Raw genomic sequence first — 6,055 nt, 5'->3', positions numbered from 1 at the left:
AAGCAACGACAGAACAAGAACTGGCGTCGCTTCCATATCCCTCAGCGATAGGGTGTATTGCTTATACTGACTGGCGCGGGTAGATATGCGTTTGTTCAATGTAAACAATGTTCCCCAGTTGAGGGAGATGGTAGCATTTGAAGCTATATTTAAAGCCCCAGGACAGATTTCGTCTTCCGGAGGTACGGAAAGTTTGGTTGGCTGAAGAGTGGGAAAGGAGAATTAGTGACGAATCCAAAATAAAAAGAAAATGAGCTGTCTGGACCAGCAGCTTTGTGAGGCACTGTCCGTCCGCTATCGCTGTCTCTCCATGACACAGCAGCGTCTGTGAACTACGAAGAAAAAATTTCCGCGACCTGAAAAATTTACACGCACACACACGTAAATGGGATGATGATGTGGTGGGTATTTATACGAACTGATACGGAAAATTTGTACGAAGGCGATGTTCATCCCTTACAACTACGGTTATACCCAAGCAGCACAATGCACTGAAAGTCGAGTGCAATAGGGGTGGACGGTATGTGTATTATCAATGTTATTTAGTTTCGGGAGTCTGTTCAAGGCCTTCCGCCTACCCGTCCACCCCTATTGCACTCGACTTTCAGTATATTTTGCTGCTTGGGTAGTGTGTACCGGTTACCTCGTGCGAGACGAACTCGACAAGCCAGCTCGGCCTGCTCCTATTGAGTTCGTGTAAACGCGGCTTATGTGTTGTAGAGATGGGCGCGCACCCCCCTTTATGTCGTGCGTTCCCCGCAAGTGGGTGCAGTAAAGTCGCATCGGTAACAGACCATCTAAGTCAGGGTACTCAAGCTCAAATCGAGTCGGATTGACCATTGGTCGACATCATGGCGGACCGGACAGAAAAGAAACGACCGTAATTATCGCAAAATGTCCCAGCACACAAAATATGCGCATAAAACAGGAGCCGCGTAGTTATTGGACATTCGGTGTATGTACAGTTAATCACTAAAACTTCACTTGACACACAAATAGAAATAAGTAAGCTACGTTTCCGAATCGGGCACTGAAAATTTGAAAAACGTTTCAAGTTCTTCGTACCATAGTCCTTCACGAACGATTATCCCAACTTTCAGGAGCACTGAAATTGTCAATTTACACACTACTGCGTTTGCTTACATTTTAAACGTGAAAAAAGAAAAATCAGAGAAAGAGCACTAATTAAAAGTTTAATACAATGGCACACACACCCATAAATGGGATGACGATGTGGTGGGTCATTCACTGCTGTTATGGCGGTACACTGCCCCACTGCTTCGTGCATTAGTCCAGTGCTAGAGAGGAACTCAGTAACAACAATGATCCTTGTACATAACTGTTCCATCTCTATTTTCTTCTTTTTCTCTGCGCCTCTCTGTTCCGTGCAGTTTTTCGCAGATGATGTCCGGAGACGCTGCTGCTATTTGCTGACTGTAATAATTAAGGGGAAATCACTTCTTCAGAAGTCTATGGGCGATTTTCGTTCGCACAAGACACGTGAGCGCTCTAAACTATCATCTTAAGATTGGTACTGGCGTGTTCTCTTATCTTTTCTCTAGTCAATGACGTATTTTTATGGGGCATGGTTGAGCCGTTGATTTTTAATAAATTAAACTTTGGCGCGTCTCGAACATGTGCTGCCATCTCGATAGAGTGCCGCACACTAAAATGTTGTGCCGCACACAAAATTTGTGCCGCACACAAATCAACGGATAGTCCTGGAATTCTACAAAATGTGTCATTGACGAGGGTAAAGCAAGGAGAACACGCCAGTGGTTCTGTTTTTACGACATTTTACGCCGTTTCTGAGCGGTGTGCGAACAAACCTCTATTTGTCCTCTATTGTGTTCCTCTATTGTCTTGCGCAGAAGTGATTCCGCCTTAAGATGAGGCCATTCTCTTCATTTCTTCTTCTCTGCACTATTACTTCCAAGTTATCATATTACTTACAGTGTTGGTTACCAAAATGTACGTGCAGACCAGGTCGCTGTGACCATTATTTCTTGAGGTTCATGAGCCACAAGAACTGCTCAAATGTGTATGCGCTTCCTAATATGGACAGGAGCAGCACTACGGCAAGCAAGGGTAAAAACAATGCCTGAAAACATGGTGGTCAAGGGTTCTCTGGCCACAGAATAGCTGACTGCAGGCCGCATGCAACCCGCGTGAGTGAGACATCTGATTGCTCTGATCTAGGCATTGTTTTATATCCATCCAGAAATGAATAATGTACTCGGGAACGCGTAGCACTTTTTTAGCGTTATCTGCAACTCTACTAAAGAACAAATTGATTTTGACGATGGTTTGGGTGCCTAATCTCAACACGCGATGCTCTACCCTGTTCAATTCTATTCTACCCTATATTCTATCCCATGTCGGTCGTCACACCATGGATCTATGCAAATGTGTACTGAGTTATTGGAAATCTAGAACAAAGATTGGAAACCAAGTTGAAAGGTACGCTGAAATTGAATGAAGGTGTCGCATTATCGAACCCCTTTCTCCTTTTTTTTCTTCAGGATTATATAAACTCGTTCAGTGCTTGCAATTCAGTTCTGCAGCACCTTACATTTTTCATGCATAACTATACAACTGAATATAACGATGCATCCGATGCACAGTACAGTCGCAGTTGTAAGGGACGAATGTCGTTTCGGTAGAAATACTGTCATCTGCTGGATCACGTCACGGGAATGTTTCCTTTTCAGGCGGCAGGCGGCAGACGTGTCATGTCATTCAGGGATAGCGACAACACACGCCGAGCGCATTTCAAAATGCGCCCCCCAAAAAAGCTCATTTTCTTGTTATTTTGGTTTCGTCACTAATTTGCCTTTCCCAAACTTCAGCCAATCAGATTTTCCGTACCTCAAGACAAATTGCTCCACCGGTCTGGCGACGGCTCTTTGAAAGCCCCCCATCATCATCCCTTCATCCTCTCCCAACGCGAAATAGGGTAGTGTACCGCTTCAGCGGCGGTGAATCGCCCACCCCATCACCATCCAATGTATGTGTGTGTGTGTGTATGTGTATGTGTGTCTGTGCACGTACTAACTGAAACAGCTGCCCTTCATCGCATTACAATAAAAATAATGGTAATGGTACCGTGATGATACACGTAAGGTTTGCTGCGCAGTATGGCGACATGTTGCACGTGCCGCACTGTAGGACTGCTGATGATTTGGACCACCTGGGGTTCTTTTGACGTGCGCCGGAAATCTCGGACACACGGTGCACAGTAGTAGGTCCTGACACGTCACCTGGATGCAGTTTTTCTTCCTTCTTTTAAACGAAACATTTAATAAGTTGCGGGACGAAGAACGGCTGCCAGATTCATCGTAAACTTGACTCTTCCGTGTGCGGCCAACGTTTGTTGCATTCCAGGTTCGCGTCCTTGTCGCTGTAACCTTCAGCACGCCTTTTGAAGCGGTGTGGGACAGAGAGCCACCGTCTGCATGCCCCCCCCCCCCCCACACACACACACCTCAAGGTGATGCTAATCCGCCAAAGTGCTGTCGCCAGTAAGTGACCTGACGTCAGAAGCGACCAATGGGCAGGCAGGATTGTGACATCACTCCGCAGTCGACGTCAAGGCCAGGCTGGACAAGGCTACTCCAACCCCTGACCGTCGCTAAAGCGTGAACCGCATGGCTCGAAAAGCGTCCGAATTCTTTTCGAACCGAATTCAGGACCGAACCTTTTTCGAAGAACATAATTCCGGGCCGAATTCGGCCCGATCTGGCCAAGCCAGATTTCTCCTCCGAAATGGGAAGTGACGCCAACCGAAAAAGTAAAAGCATCCAATGGCTATTCAGCCGGAAGGAGAACCATAGCAACGATGACGTAGCAATCGCGTCGACTGTTGCCGTGTGTGCGACTTCTACTCCTATGAATACAGGGATTATCTCATTGAGCTGGATGGTTGAAAGGCGATGTTCCCCAAGACCAGAAGTCTTCGGCCGAAATTCGGGGTGCATTTCAGTAGCATGCGGTGATGCACAGAAAAAAGTTCGGTCCCGATTTCGGTTCGGACAGTTTTCGGACAGTTTTTCGTGCCATGCTGTTCACGCTTAATGGACCTTTTTCACATACGCGTCGTATCCTAACGGCTCTTAAACGAACCGTGCTCGGCACGCGTCAAAACAAATCCATGTGGATAGCACAAAGGACCAAAACCGGTCCGGAGTGGGGCCGACAAGGTCGCGCCACTCGTGCGGTCTCCCCACTGGTTTCCACTTCTGTCGTCCCCATAGTGCGCCATCTAGTGAAGACGGACATAATCCTCACCGGCGCCTCAGGGTCATACGCATGCGCATAGGCCATTGTGAAAAAGATCTATTAGAGAGAACCCCACGATTGTAAGACGGGTATATAAGCTCGTCCCTTTCTGTATGTTTTAGTCCCCTCACCATGATGTAATAAACACCGTAACCTCGTTCGACTCATCGTTCCTGCTCCGATGGCCATGCTACCACTCAGAGGGTTCTAACCCGACGTCCGCAACAACTGGATGGCAGCGGTGGAATGCTACCAATGTGATGAGAGCATCGGGTGCAGCAACCAGGAAATCAAGGCAGTTTCTGACTTCACTGTGGTGAGTTCAACTTGTATTTCACTGTGTTCACCAGACATCTAAGGTTAGGGTCGTTAGACATAGAGATGTCGTGATTTGCTTCGAGTGCTGTTAAATCTTTTGCGGGGTGCAACGAGATTAACTGAAGGCGCTATGGATCTGTCGAGGTTGAGGAGGCCAGAGCTCGCACTTTTGTGTCAGGAGTTCAGGTTGACTGCGAAAAATTTGAACCGGGATATGATCGGGGATATCGAGGCTTTGATGCTTAGCGATGAGGATCTTGTAGAATGCTGGGAGGACGCCCTTGAGAAAAAGAGGCTTCAGGAAAAAACTGTCGCACGTGCCGTAAAGGATCGGGAACGTGAAGAGGAAATCGAGAGGCTTGAGTTTGAACGCGCCGCTAAAGAGGCAGAGATACTTCAGGCAGGGCAAGCAAACTCTGGTGGCAGCGATAATTGTTCCGCCACTGTAGAATCTGATAATGTTTCGTTCAAGACGTCCAAATTAATCCAACAATTTAAAGTGGGAGAAGACATTGGATTGTATTTGGTCAACTTTGAGCGATGTTGCGAGAAGAAAGGCTTCTCGAAGGATACGTGGCCGCAAAGACTGTTGACATTGCTTCCCTGTGAGGCTGCTGAGGTTGTCGCTAGACTGAACTAGAAAGAGGCCGAGGACTATACTACGGTAAAAGCGAACCTGCTTAGGAAGTACCCGTTCACGACGGAGGCTTTTCGTCAACGCTTCCGTATTGCGAATAAAACGTCAAGCCAGAGTTACGCTGATTTTGCTTATGTCTTGCGGGCAGATTTAGTCGAATGGCTCAAAAGCGTGAGAAACGAGAATGAAATTTAGAGTTGCTCAGACCATACATGCGAGAAATGGTCGTAAATGGGAAAAACTGTAACGTACTCCGAGACATCGGAGCCACGATGGATGTCATTCATCCGTCCCTCGTTAAGAGCAGTGACTATTCCAGCAAGTGCGCCTGGATTAGGCAAGTAGCTGAGGACAACTGCGTGTGCCTTCCCGTAGCTAGAGTTCGTATCGAGGGCCCATTTGGTGTGTTGGAAACCGAGGCCGCGGTATGAGGAGGAGGAGGAGGAGGAGTGTCGTTGGGAGGAACCCGAGAGGTCTGCCTGCCTGATTAGGCGGCATGTTTCTCGGGAAGGGAAAGGTGGTGGAGAGGAGGAGAGGAAAGGGTGAAGTGGAAGACCGAGCGGAATCCGCTCGGGGGGAGGATAGCTGCGTCCATGGGCCGACTTCAGGGGAACTGTGCCGGCATACGCCTATTACACATCTGAGGGAAACCCAGGAAAAACCCCAGACGGCACAGCCGGCCCGCGGATTCGAACCGCGGACCTCCCAGTCTCCAAGCGCACGCGTTACCGCTGCGCCACCGGAGCTGGTAGGCCGCGGTATCTAAGAACCTTCCGGAGCATTTTCCGTATCTGTTCTCCAACCAGTCTGAAAAACAGCTGC

This window comes from Ornithodoros turicata, chromosome 1 (assembly GCF_037126465.1).
Source record: "Ornithodoros turicata isolate Travis chromosome 1, ASM3712646v1, whole genome shotgun sequence".
Classification (NCBI taxonomy): domain Eukaryota; kingdom Metazoa; phylum Arthropoda; class Arachnida; order Ixodida; family Argasidae; genus Ornithodoros; species Ornithodoros turicata.
The sequence above is the reverse complement of the archived record's forward strand: the minus strand, read 5'-3'. Positions refer to the sequence as shown.